We start from the raw sequence: 17,722 nt of genomic DNA on the forward strand, positions 1-17,722 counted from the left end.
CAATTTAGACTGTATAATAAAGCACAAAAATAGTTTCTCTGTGTTTTCAATTATGCTCACAATGCTCCATCACCATTCTCCTTAAAATTGTTTCTTTTTGTTTTTAAAGGGGGTGGGAAGAAAAGGTTATTTATTTCAAAACATATAAAGACTCCTTTATTCTCTTTGATACTTTTCCCAAGTTCTGTGTCATTACAGACAAATTGTTGAAAAGATTTTCAGATAATCTTGTCTTGATTGCCTGAAACTCATGCAGCTGTATTTTACTCTTAGAATAATGCCCTTACTATAATGGAATTTCAAATATATTAACAGACATTGAGCATTCTTCATGCTAAATAACTCAAATCTATATATTGAACACTTTTAAATAAAATGTATGCATTTAAACACATATACATTTATATTTTACATGATTGTTTTTTATTCCAACAGTACATTTTTAAAGAGTGGAGGAGCCAGTTTGCATTTCTGAGTTACAGAGGTTTAGTCACAAAAGAAATGAAAAATACCACCTTTTTAATGTTATATAAATATATAAATTATACATGAAATATGTTTGTGATGTAATGGCACTCTCTTTCTCATAGAGATTTAATCAGTTTTGCAGAAGGTGTTAAATGATGCATGCAGAACATTTGGAAAGGATGTGAAACTGATTAGTAACTATGCTCTGAAACATACGTAAGTCAAGAGATTTCTAGAAACAGGGCTTCATAGAGGTGGGTGTAGATGCAACCAAATGAAAGAACTCCCAGACACCTTGATGGGCCTGACCCTTGTCCCCCATAGTTTGAGATAAGACCCAAGAAGTCTAAAGGAGAGAGGAAGTTCAGCAGAGTAGGAAGGGGGTTGGTCTCTTTGGAGACGGATGGATGTTGTCTTGCTGAAGGTGGATGAGGAGAAGGAAGGCAGCAAAGGGTAAGAATTAAGGGTGGTTCTGCTGCACTAATTTGCCCCAGAGATGGCAGCCAATCTCTATTCAATTTAAGAAAGTTACAAAAGGGGTTGTAGGGAGGACTGAACGTCTACAACTCTGCGAGGCTGCGTTCAGAACTCATTAGTCCAGTAAGAGTCTCCCCAAAATGGCGGATTTCTGCAGAATCCATAAAATGTCTCCATGAAATTACTAGTTAATACTGAGCACCAGCCATACCCGGTGAAAATATCCTCCAGTTTACATTGGCCCCTGGAGAGCCAGAGACAGAACAGGACAATGCTGAGTGAGGAACCACAAAGAGGTAGGATGTGGCAAGATCAGGCAAGTAAGGACAGTTAGCCACATCTGCTCCATATTGTGGCTTACTCCCTTCAGTCAGACCTAGACTGGCAGTTCAGGAGACAGAGCTACATATTTTCTGAAATGATGTTGTGTTATTTAAAGAAGGTGGCCTGGAATATAAGAAAATATGCCCAAGAATGCATGCAGATTCAAAGAAAAGTAGTTCAACCGACTGTGTTTAGTAGGAAATAATGTAACTACTGGCTACTTGAAGTCCATTGGCATCCCTGATGGGTACTAAACAGATTTCTTTTTCTTATATAACATGCACAACCACACACATACCCTCATACATACACCAAAAGATAAGATGGGATAGAGTGAGTGGAAAGTTGGATAAAGAAAAAAAAGCAGCATAACACTTTTAACAAGGATCCCCTTATACAGACACTGGGACAAACTGATAGAGTACACATTCACTCTGAAGGAAGCTTATTCCAGAGAGAAGACGCAATAAGAACCAAGGCCTGAGATCAAAATTAGCAGGTTCTGAGACTTTACCCTGGCTGGGAACAGGAGGTGTTGATCCGAGGCATGATCAGGGACGTCCCAGGTCAAGCAGAGCCCTGCAACCGATGGAAAGCTCTACACAATGCTGTGTGGAGAAGATGAGACCTTGAAGTTCTGTAAGTGAACAGTAACAGCATCTGTTGTTCATCCCTGGAAGCTCACTTGTGTGGTTTGTTTACTAATTACTGTGCATGGTTTTAGGTTAAACAGGGCATGTGACACTGTGCAGTTGCCATGGCTGGCTGCACTGCTCTATTGTCTAGCGCCTGGCCAGCTTCTCCTGGTCACTTCACCTTTTTGGCCCCTGGCAGCACTTGAGTCTACAGCCCAAGCTCTCACAACTGCTCCTTTTCAATACCACCAGAAAACACTCTGGAAGCATAAGCTTAAGCTGCTCTGTTCGTGTCTTTTTCCCTCGTGATACACTAGGTTTCCCCCGACTAGGCCAGGCTCGCATTTTGAATGGCAAGGCCATCCTAAGACCTCTGAGTCTTCTGGACTTTCCGCGCTGTTCAGAATAGTTTACACCCAAGAAACAACAAGCCTCAGAGATCTTGGACCTAACGAGGAACCACGTTGGTTCTAGAAATAATCACAATTTCTCTTGAAGAGCCAGGCAGAATTGAAACAGGTTTCATGTGTAGGCGACGTTATTCCCCCGGGGAATGAGGTGCCCAGCCACAACACATCATGAAATGTACTCCCCGACTCCAAGAGTTATTGCTAACAGAAATAAAAATCAGTTGAAGCTCCACTTCCAAGACAGCCTTCAAGAGGGAAAGCGATCTCCAAGGAGAAGCCCAAGTATGCTAGAAGCGGAAAGAAAATAGTGCCCGTTTGTTTTGGTAATGACATGGGAGGAAAGTGGTTTCCCATTTCTTCTTCCTACTGTAGCCCCTGATTTCCACCCCTTCCTTGCTTTCAAGGTAGACGAACTCAAATTCACTACTGCCAAAACACAGGACCTGCTAGACACCTCAATTCATCTCTTCTGAGATGATTCGCATCACATTGGGATGTTTAGCTTGCTCTGTTGTGAACACCTCAGCTCCTGTTCAATAATAGCCGAAAGTTTAGCTCCATTGATTTATAGGGTCGCCCATGCACAAATGTGTAACTTATTCTCTCAGCCTCATATGCATGTAGGAGGTTGTGTTTATTAACCATGTGTCGAGTACTATGGGCTCTGGGGACTAGGCTTAAGGTATCAGGACCCTAGTAGTAACTATTTGGTCCGTGATGGCTGTTTGTTCTAGTAAATGGAAGTAACCATAATGAAGCAGGAGTCATTGTAGTCTACTCAGTTAATACCAATGTAACAACAGCATGAGCACTCAGAGAGTACCCTGTTCTGGAAGGGAAAGATTCGCACACAGAACACAACACCTTGCTTTGTCCTTACTGTTTTACATGTCATTTCATTCACATCAGAATCCTGGAGAAATCATTTCACATTTCACTAAGCCCACACGGGAAAGATACGATGGGAGAAGGCTTTCAGTGACATTGTAGAGACCTCAAGCTGCATTCTCAGCAGTGGAAAACCTTTGAGGGTGTTCAGCAGAAGAGGTACTTACTAAATTGCCTGATTTGTGCCCTGGCCTGGACGTCTTCCCTGAGCACTCACTTTATATATCTATCAACCTCAGGTCGCTGTGTCTCTATGTGGAGATGTCCAGCTTCTTGCAAACACAGATGTTTAGAAGACCGTCTTTCCTTCCAGTCTACAAAGAGACACGGTGCACTGGTGATACCCAAAGTTTAGAAGTCATTCTGGAGTCCTCCTTTTCTCTTAGCAGGTACCTAATATTTTTCTATCTGCAAGTTTGGGGGCTTTTATGTTTGCTTTGGTGTAGTTGAAACCATATTTTCCTACACGGTTAATCACATTTCCTACGCTGACCTGGCAGTAACTACGAATCTTGATGGTCTTGAAATTTTGATCCTTCTGCCTCTTCCTCTCAAGGTGTTGAGATCACTGAATCCTGTCTTATGGAGTGCTAGGAATCAAAGCCAAGTCCTTCTTCACGCACCCAATCAACCGAGCTACAGATATTCTAGCCGTGTTTTAAATTTCTCATTCCGGTTGGCTTTCCGTGCTTCCAGGGTAACCCAAACATCCCCAGTACTGTTCCTCCGTAAAAACAGCGACTGCCTCCTTGATTCATCTCCTTCCACTGTGCTTGGATCCACCCTTTGCCGCAGCCAAGGAAAATCTCAAACTAAAGATCGTGTGACGTTTCTCCACCTTCGTCCTGAAGCAATATACAAATCCTTCCTGTGTACACGGAGAAACAAAGTCAGAAGGCAAGCCTTGTGCCCCAGAGAAGCCTGTCTTTCTGGCCTCTCTGACCACAGTCCTTGCCACTCTCCCCCTCTTGCTGCTCCAGTCCTCTCTTTGTTCCTGAGCAAGGCAAATGTTTCCCCACACCAAGGTGTCATACATGATGCTTCTACTTCTAGCAGGTAGTAAATTTCTTCTTTCTGTGTTCTGTTTAAATCTTGAATCTTTTGTAACCACTCTCTATGAGATTCTCTGTTCCTCTTCCAATTTATATCATAGTACCTAATGATTCTTTCTTTTTTCTTTCTTTCTTTTTTTGTTTTGTTTTTCTGAGACAGGGTTTCTTTGTGTAGCTTTGTAGACCAGGCTGGCCTGGAACTCACAAACATCCTCCTAACTCTGCCTGCAGAGTGCTGGAAATAAAGGAGTGCACCACCACCACCGGTTTTTCCCATTTTTTCAATTAATTAAATCTATTTATTTTACATCCCGACCAGTTTCCCCTCCAATTCCCTCCTTCCATCACTCCTCAAAACCCTCCCCAATCCAACTCCTCCTCTGTTTCTGTTCAGAAAAAGGCAGGCTTCCCATGGGTATCAACAAATCATGGCATGTCAATTTGCAATATAACTAAGCCCCTCCCAAGAGTCAACAAAAGCATTAGGAGCAGCCCCTGCCCCCGTGGTTAAAAGTTCCACAAGTAGACCATGCTTCACAATTGCCACATATATGTAGTACCTAATTCTTATCCTTCACATTACAACCCATAATAAAATAGGGTCCCATAGATGCATAGACAAATGCTTATGACTTAGATAAATATCTGCCTCCCCCATCAGACTCTCTGCTACAAACTCCATGAGTGCTGTTTTTCTTACTGTAGCCTGAGCAATTCAAGTGCTCTGTGTGCGTTTGTCAAATCAATGAAATAGGCTTTTCTAAGATTTTCATCTGAAATGCATACATCCTCAGTTATTCTACATACACATCCAGAATGACACACGCATAGATAAATGTGTATCACTTCCTACTAGGTGAAACAATTATAAAAGAGCGCGCACCCTACCCGCCCTGTTTATACTGCAAACCCTAAGAGAACACAATGCCAAAGGCTGACAAATGGCACCAATTTTGAAATTTCCATTGCCACTAAATTTATTATATTCTGCGTATTAGTAATTTCCAGATTTACCAAAATTCCTTTTAAAATGCATGTTCATTTTTTATCTTTCATTACCAAGGTTAATCATATATTTCTGGCTCCTTATAGTCGTGCCCTGGAAAAATAAATAAATAATAGCTTCACTCGATTTCTCCTGGATACAGACTAGTGAGGCTTTTTTTTTTTTTACTGCAATGCAGTATACATAAACACTTTTCTGACTTCACACCAGCTTTTAACCAAAGTATCTTTTGAAATGCTGTCCTTGCTATCTTTGCTGAATCTCAAGCTTTAATCAAAGAAGCAAGTCCCAACAATATTTTCAGAAATCCTGTTTGGATGCTGTTCCCAGCGTAACTTTATAGACCAAGATGTTTGAGAAGTCCCGGTGTGCTGGGGGACTTTTGTCTGCATCCAACCCAAACTCTAACCCTAGTTAAAATACCACAACATCGCTAACCTCCTTGGCCGTGGCAGATGCCGGTGCAGTGGAGCTAGACCCATGTCTGAAAACAGCCTCTCGTTTGCGCTCCTGCTGTTTGCCCGTGTTTCCGTTTCAGCTTCCCTCTGCTTTGCAACAGATAGATGTGTTGTTGTGCAGACATCTCTGAAACTGAATAAAGAAAGTGAGATCACTGCAGCCCAAACAGCACAGATGTGGTGATGGGAGTTTCTGATGCTTTCTGTTCTGTGCGTTTTGTTCCCTGATGGCCAAAGATGGTGAAAAAAAGACCTGTCACACAGTGCTTTATATTATCTTATATGCTTATATGTTATGGAGGAACGAATAACACATGCATACATACACCATACACATAGGTAAATGTATATGTTTTCATTGGCAAAAGCATAGAATGCTGGCATTTAAGTTCAGAGTCTCCTATATAGGAAGCATGACTGCCAAGACTCCTGAAAAAATCTGTGTGTGTTGGTGCCACCACACATACACATAAAATGGATTCTTGGAACTTCCAATCTGTAAAAATACCTCCTAAATTCTTTGAAATTTCATCAAAGGAAATCAGCAAGTGCACATGCTCTCTGCCCCTCACCTGAAACTCACTGCCTATGCACGGATACACACTCTTTGATCCTGCTGCCTTCAGTCCTTCTGAGAAGTCCAGGCTGAACACCACATACCTGTCGTTGGCGTGTCTGCTCTTACCTCATTACTATTTCCCTCAGAGTTCTGGAGCTTCCCGTGAAGTCAAATCAAAAGTGACAAGTGAAAACCAAGGGGCCTCTAAGTACAAATTGTATGTGATCTTCTTGCCATAACAGAATAGTGTCATTGTCCTATAAAATTAGAACATCTATGCTCTTCTACTCCAGAGAATTAGCAATATGGATTCTAGTCAGTAGCTAATGGGAACTCAGAGAGATTTGGAAACATTTCCCAGAAGTATGGGAAGCATTGAGCATCTAGATCTCCATATAAATACTTGCATTAAATCATAAACTTCTCATTTATTAAATTGAGCAATTATTTACTGGGTATCTATCCTAAATGCTGGGCCTGAGACATTAAAGGGAAGTAAAATCTTTTTTTTTCTCATGGAGCTCACATTCTGTCTGGGAAGACATTTGAGAGACAAACGGCTAGGCAGAATATAGATGAGGTCAAAGAGATAAGCTCTGCAGAAAGAATAAGGTGAGCACAGCCGGCCAGGGAGTGGAGAGGTTGGATGATGGGTGGAATCCAAACGTTGTCATCAGGGAAGCCTTTATTGTACAAAAGGTATTTTAGGAGAAACACTGAAAAGTCTGTGCAGATTTGATTTCATGGGAAGAGCATGCTACGCAAAGGGGAAAAGAGACAGCAAAGGCTCAAGAAAGCAGCTTCCTTTATTCACTGCTGCATAGGAAAGCCAGAAAAGCCCAACTGGAGAGAGAAAGGGGTTTGCAGGGCGTGATGTCAGGGACTTAAGGGCAGAGGTAGGAGGCTTCAGTAGGACCTGCAGGCCAGTACAGGGAGGAGGCGTCGGCCTGCTGTATTTCTTTTGAGTGAGATGGTGAATCTTTCTTTGTGAGATTTCTTGAGGTGAACTTGAAATGTCACCCACAGGTTCACGCTTAAATGTTCCATGCTTGTGGTGCTCTGGAGCATTTGAAAGGGAAGTCCTCACTTGCAGAAGTAGATCCTCTGGAGGTTCTATTTTCTCTGGCTGCCAATAGTTTTCTTGGTTTATGGTTTGCCTCCATTGAGGTAGATACGCTGCCCTGTGCTCCTGCCTCCGTGAGCATCCTCTGGAACTGTGGATGCTCCCGCCTCCGTGAGCATCCTCTGGAACTGTGGATGCTGCCACCTCCGTGAGCATCCTCCGGAACTGTGGATGCTGCCACCTCCGTGAGCATCCTCTGGAACTGTGGATGCTGCCACCTCCGTGAGCATCCTCCGGAATTGTGGATGCTGCCACCTCCGTGAGCATCCTCTGGAACTGTGAGCCAATATAAGCCTTTCCATCCTTTCATTGTTTCTGTAAGGAAACTCGGGTACTGAGATGACGGCGCAACCTATGTCCACAACAAATTTCCACAAGGATATTTTAAACAATAATTCTTTCTAATATAGAGGGTAAAGCAAAAATTGTACAATGCCAAAAAAATAACAAGAAAGTATGTACATGAAGGGTACATACAGGCCTACCTACTTAGAAGGTTGTGGCAAGAACCCTTGAACTCGAATGTAGAGCCAACCTGGACAACATAATAGTGAGTTCCTATCTCAAAAGAGAAAATAAGGGAAGAAATAAGAGAGAGAGGGGGAGGGAGGCAGGGAGGGAGGAAGGGAGGGAAGGAGGGAGGGAGGGAGGGAAGGAAGGAGGGAGGGAGGGAGGGAGGGAGGGAGGGAGGGGGATGGAGGGAAGGAAGGAAGGAAGGAAGGAAGGAAGGAAGGAAGGAAGGAAGGAAGGAAGGAAGGAAGGAAGGAAGGAAGGAGGCCAAACTAAAATACAACTCAGCACGCAAGTGTAGTGTGCTCTGGATGCTCTTCCTTTCTTTTGAGTGAATCACACTCGGAATCTATCACTTGTATCTTCAGGTAAAGTATTGATTCCAATGAAAGATCAGTTTTTAAGATTAACAGATGCTAGAGCTAGACAATATAACCATTACTTGACAAGTTTTTACACATTGTAAATGTTTGAGATAGTATTTCAAAGCAATGCATGTTCATTTGCACGACTGTGGAGCATGGAACTATTATAGTTTTCCTTGGAGTTGCTGTTTCTACAGGTTAAGCTATTACACACTTCTAGAGTGACAGCAAGTGCTCTCTATACTCGCAGTAGTATTTTCAGCTCAGAGTTCAGGAAAGTATCTTCCTGCATAAGTCACTAGGATCTCCTTAGGAATGACTTTCAGGAACTAAAAAATGTATCAAGAGGCTTCTTTTCTTTTTCATTGTCCCACAGCAGAACCGAAATGCAAAGGACTCATTACTGAAGATGGACCCTTATTGTGAAACAATGCTGTTGTCTTTAGAACTTACAGTGTTTTGCTAGCAGACTGCAACGGTGCCTTATTATCCCTTTGCAATGAAGCATAGGGTGTCCTCTCGGAAGAGATAAGGATTAAATTCAAAAATCCCAGTGTCTAGTCATTTTCACTAATGACTTCATTCTTGAAGCGCCATCCATTGTTCTGTTTCTCCATATACCATAAGGAATTCACACTACCTCCCAGCCAGCGCCTTTTAGATTCTCTTACATCTTTCAAATCCTCCTTAATGTGAGCCTCTTTGGGCACTGAACCTGAACGTCTTCCAGAGGCGTATTGATCTAAGTATGTCAACGTGTTGTTTGTGCTGCTAGGCTGTCTGCTGCAGTTAGTCTAATGAGTCTATTGCATTCCTCGAGTCAGTGTTTGGTAGCATTGTCTATGTTTCATACTCAACACGCCAGAGACGTGGAAACACAGGAGTGATCTGGGAAACAATTCGGTGTGAACAATTGCTGGAGAGCCTGTTACTCCCCCAAAACTATTTTACAAAAATAAGAACATCTGGGTATTAGAAGCATTGTGAGAAGCGTATCTGAGGATCTATAAGAGTTTTTACCCAGCTCTTGTCTGGTGAAGGAAGTAGAAAGAACAGTTGGTTTTTCAAGGAAAACTTGGGATTAGTTGGAAAGCAGTCAATAAGAATACATAGAGTGGAGGAATATAGGTTTTTCCAGGAACTAATTAGTTCCATGAAAGTAAAATAACAGAAGAAGGCAGGGCTTGGGCAAACTAAACCTCAGACCACAGTGTAGATCTGAAGAAATTCAAAGTTAAAAAAAACTGCCCTATACCAAATAGAAAAAGGACATTTTCCAAAACCCCAATGTTACAGTGGCCTGAACATTCACCATGTGGCTACTTGATGCCCACAGATATGAGAAGTGAAGCTGTAGTTTCAGATGGTTTGGAAGCTGTCATATGGGTGCTGGGAATCAAACATGAGTCCTCTCCAACAACGACAAGTTCTCTTAACTGTTGGTTCATCTGTCCAGCCCCTAAACCACTCTTTCTGCCTCCATTATGACAGGGTGGTGGGCTGTTAGCAAGAACCATTATCATAAGGTAACTTGGAAAAATCCTAATGTATTCAGTCGTTGGGTTAATCGGCACAGTTTTTAAGTCTTCTGTGGTTCAGGTGCTCTTTCTGGAGGTTTTACTTGTCATTGTGTTTGTGAGAAAATGACAGTTATTAATTGGTTTGAAGTTGAACCAGTCCTTATTATAATTCAAATACATTTCCCACTTCTGGGTCCCATATCTCTGTAATCATTTATCTTATTGTGAATTTTACTGTAAGCGTAATATTTACAAGAAGCAATTTGTCATCCTTAGGTTAAGTGTAGAAACTTCAATAATTTCTGGATAAATATGTCAAAATAACTAAGATTCAGGCAATAAAAGAGAACAGGGAGCTTCTAATGTGCCATTTTGGATTAGAATTGGGAGGTATACTGGCTAGTTGGACTCTGTTATCATTGCTGTTTTTATAAATATGATTTTCCAATTATTAACCATCATTAGTATTAATGGCATTTATGCTCGTAATCTATCTCACTAAGGATTTCAAAGTGCTGTAGTTTTTCAATGCTAAATGAATTCCAGGACTCTGGCAGTAATGCCCGCCCTGATTTGCTACATCCAAAGTCTCCAAACACTATTAATTTTAATTCATATATGAATATACCACAGAGTACTTTGAGCACAGAGTGGAACTGGAGACTTCATAAACAACTCCAAAATATTTCAGTTCATAAGGACTGAAATCCAAGACATAATTAACTGTTTGGGGTTTTTTGGTTTGTTTTTTTTTTCTCACTGGAGACAGCATTTGTTGTCATTTAAACACTTACTTACATGCATGCTTGCAGCCTGGAGAGTTTGAAGACACATGCTTGAGGCATGCAGGGTCAAATGAGCAGGCAGTCTTCGATTTCTGTCTCCTTTCTTTGTCCCGTTCCTTAGTTCTTCCTGTCACATCCCTGTGCACCTGCTGAAGTGCCCTCCGTGAAGCCCTGAGCATGTGTGACTTGTGTCCGTCCCTGACCATCTGTCCTGCTACCCTGCCCCTGGAGCTGTGATCTCTCACTCTGAAATACCACTGACAACTTCTCTTTCTTCTCCGGGAAGTGTCTACTGTGACTGCAAGGACACTCCACAGCCTGTCTGTAGAGCCTTTCTTACTCCCACCAGCAACACTTCTAGTTTTTCCTCTCCGCCCTTTCCCTTTGTGTGTTTTTCTAATGTTAGAATCAATTTCTTCATGTGATACATACATAGGAGTAAGAAGAGACCATGAACACCGTAACTCTTTATGTGTGCAGCCTAGGTTTGTCTAACCCAACAGTCCTCATTTTCGTTGAATGGAGGAAGGAAGGAAGGAAGGAAGGAAGGAAGGAAGGAAAGAAGATATTAATAAATAAAGTAATTCTTGTTTCTCTTTGTGGCTCAGGGCTCAACATTTCTACATACTTTCTGATGGGGAACTGAAGGTTCTCCTACATATTAGCAGATAGCTTAGTCAATAAAGGGCACATGTATTTTGGAGGACAGGTGTCCACAGCTCCATCTATTTCCTAACCCAAGGTGCTCTATGGCCTATACCTACTCATGTATGAGTGTAAATTAATTGTAACAACAGAGTCTAGTGGTTGAATGTTTGCCAGGTAACTTGTCTTTATTCTCTATACCATTTTATTACCCCTACTTTACAAACATTAAGTAACATGCCATTCTCTCTCTCTCTCTCTCTCTCTCTCTCTCTCTCTCTCTCTCACACACACACACACACACACACACACACACGCACACACTCCCAGTCATGGTGGGTTTCACTTTAAACCCAAACTTGGGGAAGCAGAAACAAGCAAATGCCAGAGACTTGCTAGCCAGCTGATCCAACCTGTTTGGCAACTCCTAGGCCAATGAAAGACCCTATCTCAAATAACAAGGTGGACATTGCCTTAGGAATGATACCTGAAGCTGTCCTCTGATTTCTGCATATACTCACACACAAGTGCACCCACGGGCACATGTGCACACACAACATCACTGCTCATAAAAATGACACACACCCAGACAAAAGGAACGCAACAATAGCACCATGCACGTTGTACCTTCATTGCTACACAGTATTGCACATATCAAACAAGCTTTCTCTTCATCTGACTTGAAGTCTGGCCTTTGGGAATGCTGGTCTTCACCTACTTGCTAGATAAACTACCTCTGATAGAATAAACGAAACTACTGTGAATTCACGTATCGCTCAAGTGTAAATGTGCTAATGTACAAGCTCTGCCAGTAGTGTGAGCAGTGGAAAAGAGAATGGGAAGCCAGTAAAACACAGGCATGAGCCCCTAATGGTGGCATTTCTGGGAACAGGAGGGGACAGATGGGGAGATATTTCTAGACCAGGGAGCTTCTGGGTGCCCTTCACGCCGTACCCCAGCAGCCATTTCCTGTTCCTGTGCAGAAGGCTGGCTCTGCTGCCACAACATTCTCCAGCTCTCCTGAGAACCGTGCTTCTATTTCTGTCTGTTGTAAAAAGGTAGAGACACCATTCCTTCTGGCTGTCAGGGATCAGGAATGAGCCTCCCTTGTATACTAGCAAAAGCCAAGAACAGACAAAGAAATCATCTTCTTCCTCTATCCAGTAGACACCATATTAACACTTCCCAGAGGCAGACATTTTCAACTCAATGGAAAGAGATCCCTAATAATTATAATAACAGTTTCTGCTGGTTAAATGTTTGCCAGGTACCTTGTCTTTATTGCTTATGCAAGACATATAATAAAGGCATTTTGTTGACCCTATTTTACAAACATGAAGCAACAATGGTAGTAATTTTCAGAGAGTCATTATTGGTGACCAGAAAGTTACAGCTACGATCCTAAACACCTTCAGAAATACATCCCTAATACAAGGAATAAATATCTAATTATGGGTTCATGAAAACACACAGCTGAGCCCAACTACTCCTGGTCTCTCCATCCTGTGCATGACCTGACACTTACATCACATGTACTCTAGTTCTTTCTCTTTCATAAAGATACAAAAGACGTGATTCCTGACTCCAAATTTTACAGGAATAATTGGTATAGAAAGTATAAAAGACTGGCCAATAAATTCAACACCTTTTCTGAAAAATATATGAAATATGTAAACTAGCTAAAGGACACTTTGGGGCTATTTGGAGAAGTGTCACTAAGGAAACTGCTCAGTCCCTGACTTGAAGAGCTTCAGGCTGAAGCAATATTAAGACCCCAATAATGTTACAAGTCAGACATGTACACAAGTTGTGTTCAAATTGATATTAGGGAGAAAGGAGGGAGGGGAGACAAGTGAAAGCAGCCAGCCCATCCAATAGCCATCAGACTACAGGATGTCACAGACAGAAAAATAACTGTTGTCTTCACCGGTTACTTCCAAGCAATTGTCTCCTAAACACTGTTGCTGCTACTGAGTCTGGCCCACTCCAGAAATCCCTGATCTTCCCAACGATCTCATGGAAATGTGCTAGAGTTTTGTTTATGGCTTCTTTTAAAGGGCCACACCTGCCCACCTAGTCAGTTCCCTGTGAGTAGGACGTCTTCAGATTCTGCATCTTTCCTGACAAGGGGCAGAGCTACACACAGCGGCAGGGCGGTTGCTGAGAGAGCTCCCCCTCACTCTGCATATGCCTCTCGTGTGCTTCATGTTGAGAGTTTCGCATGATAACATGTCAACCTGTGTCGCTTGGCTCACACCGAGTCAACACCGGCTTCTGCAAAGCTGTGATCAGTTTGGTTGAACAGCTGGCTTGACTGACTTCTCCATAGAATCAGCCTAATTGTGTGGCTGTTAAGGCATCTGCAGATACCTCTCTGCAAAGACAAGGCAGCCTTCACATTAACTCAAATACAGCCCCATTCTCTCCAGACCTTCTGTGAGCTTAGCAGGCAGCTGTTGGCAAAAGTTAAAAATCATGCCTTCTCTTCCCTTCCTCAGATTTCACATGAGAACCAGACAATCTCTAAAGATGCTAAATGGGGAAGTAAATAATAACTATGCATTAACGACAAATCTGTAGCACAGGAAAAATCAATCTGAAAACGGTGACTTCAAAAGATTTAAAGAAACAACGACCTCTTTTCAGTAGTTTATTTGAGTCCTTCCAGACTATCAACTATTCATAAATATTAGATTACCACTTTCTATTTGCATTGCAATATATGCAAGTACCTCTTTCAAGAGTTTCCAGGGGTCGGTTCTCTCAGCAAATTATGTTCTTTCCTTGTTATCTACTCCATGTGAATTAAAGCACCGATCTTGCTCAAACCCGGTACTTTACCCAAATTTGTTTACCTGAGTCTGATAAAAGATTTTTGGTATACACTTCTAAAATTCTATGGCAAAAAAAATAAGATTCATAAAATGTCCACAGAAATCAGAGCAGGTGTCATTCGGACTAACCTGGGTCTGTTTCTCACTGTGATTAACCAGCTCGTAATGACATTTCTTATCTTACAACTGTGGCATGAAGAGGGAGCTGTAGCTCTTCTGAGACACAATTCTGCACGCCCCAGCTTATCCACGCTCTGCGATCTCGTGTCTGTTTCTCTCTCTCTCTCTCTCTCTCTCTCTCTCTCTCTCTCTCTCTCTCTCTCTCTCTCTCTCTCTCTCTCTCTCTCTCTCTCATTCATTCCCTCTTCCATCTTTTTCAATCATCGTGCCAGTTCCATTTAAACCTATCTGCTGTGGATCTGGCCAAGTGGAGATAATCCATACAAATCAGAGACTGTGGTCGCCAGGGTGAGGTTCCCGGAGACTACTCAGCCTGAGGAGGTCACTCGTTCACAGCTGCTCCTCCCATCCTATCTCCCCTCATTGCAGAACCGCTGTGTGTATACAGCGGCAGAAAGGACTCAATTGACTTCAACTGCTGCCTGGTTTTGCTTACAACTTTTTCTTATAAAGGAACTTACCTCCATCTGTCTTTTCAAGGTAGGAAGCCTGATTCTTCTAAAGATGCCTGTAATGCCTCTACTGTCTGCTCATTGTCAAATGTCACTAAGAATGCTTTACATTGTTTCTGGCATTGGGCGCAAAAGCCGTGGTTCCAGGTGCCTCGTGCTTTTGTTACTTAACCGCGTAGGCACAATTGTTTAAGTGCTGGGTATTCGGGTGCTTATTTTTCACGTAGCCAGCTCCGGTTTGGGAACGGCAGGAAGATTAGTGCCTGCTCTCTAGCCTAGAAATACAATTCGCTATCAAGTTTTCCCTCTTAAAAAAATAATAAGCTCTCTGGATGTTTTAACTTCTCCTGCACCATGGCCAATTACAGCCAAGTGTAAAATTCACCCGTGAGGAGGGTGGTTGTGCATTGTTTGCCTGAACCTGCAACCTTCTTGCAGCGTTTTCCCTGAAAAGAAGAATTAACTGTTGAAATGTATTTTTTAACATCAGCAAGGAAACAGTAGACCTTACTTCATTCTGCTGCAATGGCAGCAAGCTGGAGACCCTATTGCTAACTGCCCTGTCAAATAGATTTATTCTTCATAATTTACTAGGCTATGCAGAAGTATTGCAATTAGTTAGGATTCACTTACCGTTGTTAGATGTGCTGTTAGGTATTGTTTTGAAATTTAAATTGTATTTTAGAAAAGTTTAATATAAAGAGGCTCCTTAAACCCTGATGTGTGTATAGCACCACTGGGGATCATTATTTTTACAATGGTGTCAATAATCAAATGGTTAGGTTTGGGTTAAAAATGTGTAGAAGAGTCTAATAGATTGCACAATATATGTGTTGCTTCTGAAAGCAATCCCTCGGCTTGTACTACTGCAACTGTGCTCCCCTGAAGTGACTTGTAATAATATTTTAATCACCTCTTAGTCATTTTTACTGTAAATCACAGTAAAATGTCATGAAATTACAAATTCAAGAAAATGTTTTGAATTTGAACAAATTATAATTAGAACATTCCAGTTGCAACCCAAATCTTAATAATATCATCTGTCTTTGAAGGCACTCTTTGTTAATATGATTTTGCATTTTGACATACGGCTCTCACAGAGATATTTATTCCCTTGTATGAGATAGAATGGAACATAAACAGTAAACAAAGTTGACAGTCCTGAAAAGAAGAAAAACAATGTTTTCTGGTATAGGCAATCATTCCAATGTCATAAATCCCCAATTCCATCGTCTAGGTAGATACTCATAGTTAGTAGAGTTTGTGGGGGGAAATTTATTATCCACATAAAATATCCCAGTGTCAAAACTCTGCCTTTCTTTTTCTTTTTCCTTTTGGCACCAAATGTTCTATTGAAAAAAATACACTGTTTTTTTTAGGACAGCAGTACAAGGCATGAAGCCCTGTCATTGTTAGCTTAAAGAAGCTGTCGATACAAGTATTACTGTGTAGAGGGCTATCTCTCTGTCTCTGGCATTTGTTAGGTTACTATATGTAGAATTTAACAGGTAAATATGTTCTGCTTCATGGAATTTTATTAGTCCTATTGGTATGAAAGCTCCTGTGCAAGGGTGTGGGGGGAATATGATTTATTGCAGTGTGTAATAAAAAAAAGAAAACCTTTGCCGTGAGAAGAGAGGAATTAGACTTATTACTCACCCAGTAATTAGTTTCTTTTAAAACTCTTTGAAACACTGAGTTGTAAATATCTCCTAGGCAGTCATTGTCACTGGAGAGTATTCTTTTTGAGATTCTGTATTATGGGGAAGAAAGGGGTTCCTCACTCCTGGTCAAGAGAGACTCTTCTACATCCAAAAGGATTTGGATAGGAGCCCCTGCACAGGCAGGGAGGTGTGTGGGATAGCCCAGCTGGGTGAACTTGAGACTAGCGTGAAACTAAAGGGTACCCTCTCAGAACAAAGGAATAATACCATGGGTACTCTGGCAGCAGGCAAGCCAAGGGGAGACAGAGAGAGTGGCCAACAGGCTCTTGTGGGGACTGAGAAAATGCGGCCCACTAGGCATTCTCTTTGCGTTTACTGCATAGGATAGGTTTGCAGGCACTCCCCCTGGAATCCCGAGCCATCATTTCACAGGGTCGTTTCAAAAGCAGGTATTTTTATGGATGCTTGCGTTTGTTTGTAAACCTAAAGAAAGTCTCCAAAGACCTACCTCCTGTGCCTTTAGCTGGTCCTTACTGTGCATCTTAAATAAAATGGTCAGAGCCTGCCACTCCCCGTGGGTTTTTCTGCTGCTTCGTCTTTACTCTTCCCATTCTTGTAGTAACTCATTCAAGCAACTTCCTCCGTTTCAGTGTGCCTTGCAGCAAAAGCATGTAGAGCACTGGTAAACCTCGTGGCTGTACTTAATAGTGGGCTGCTATTCCCACCTGACTCCCTTCTGGTGCTGCTACTGAATACAGCTGAAAAGACAAATTATCATCTTAAAGGGATACTATGAGGTGTGTCTGCTGTTGTCCAGAACTTCAGGAGTGTTCAGTGGGGCCATACATACTTGCAACCCTGCTTGGGGGAGATCGGTCTGTATTATCAGCAAGCATTCAATGCCTGCTTCTTCTGCAAACATTCAGAGTTTCTCGGGAAACTTTCCTATCATACTAAACATATCCTGGACCCTGGAAGTCATTGCCATGTGTGGATGATTATGACATCCAGAGAACTCTCACCAGGTGTTTTTTGCTTTATTTGGGCTAATTTGAATCTTCATAGCCATGCTGTGAGGTCAAGGGGGCCATCATACATATATTATACATAAAGACATAGAGGTTCAGAGAAGCTAGTTGACTTGGCCAAGGCCACGGAGTGTGCCGGACATGGGATTTGAACCTGCTTATTCTTTGAGATCACATAAAACAATGCCTTCCTGGCTCATTTGTCAGGTTGCTTCATTCCCTCTCCCAACAGCGAACACACACCATTAACCCTTCTGCTGTCTTGACATGCCAGAATCAGGTATCATGTTCCCATTTTCAGTCTCTTCACAGAGCTTCCTCTTTATCTACATTACCGTG

The 17,722-nt window shown here is 42.0% G+C and overlaps 1 protein-coding gene and 1 long non-coding RNA gene across 3 annotated transcripts in view; one reads left to right on the plus strand and one right to left on the minus strand.

Moving 5' to 3' along the window:
• Positions 1–404: 404 nt before the first annotated feature.
• LOC110343455 lies at positions 405–17,102 on the minus strand. 2 transcript variants are annotated; one of them, XR_002385732.2, is made up of 4 exons: positions 16,864–17,102; positions 10,594–11,085; positions 5,699–5,851; positions 405–4,070 (listed from the first exon to the last, which is right to left on the minus strand). It is a non-coding gene; the product is annotated as an uncharacterized LOC110343455 (long non-coding RNA). The 2 variants fall into 2 exon arrangements; XR_002385733.2 differs by lacking the exon at positions 10,594–11,085.
• Adgrl2 (adhesion G protein-coupled receptor L2) overlaps positions 14,412–17,722 on the plus strand; it is a 616,339-nt gene continuing 613,028 nt past the window's right edge. Inside the window, exon 1 of the mRNA XM_040751610.1 lies at positions 14,412–14,719. The gene's annotated coding sequence lies outside the window, so the exon portion shown is untranslated. The remainder of the gene's footprint in view (positions 14,720–17,722) is intronic.

This window comes from Mesocricetus auratus, unplaced genomic scaffold, assembly GCF_017639785.1.
Source record: "Mesocricetus auratus isolate SY011 unplaced genomic scaffold, BCM_Maur_2.0 Super-Scaffold_100009, whole genome shotgun sequence".
Lineage (NCBI taxonomy): Eukaryota > Metazoa > Chordata > Mammalia > Rodentia > Cricetidae > Mesocricetus > Mesocricetus auratus.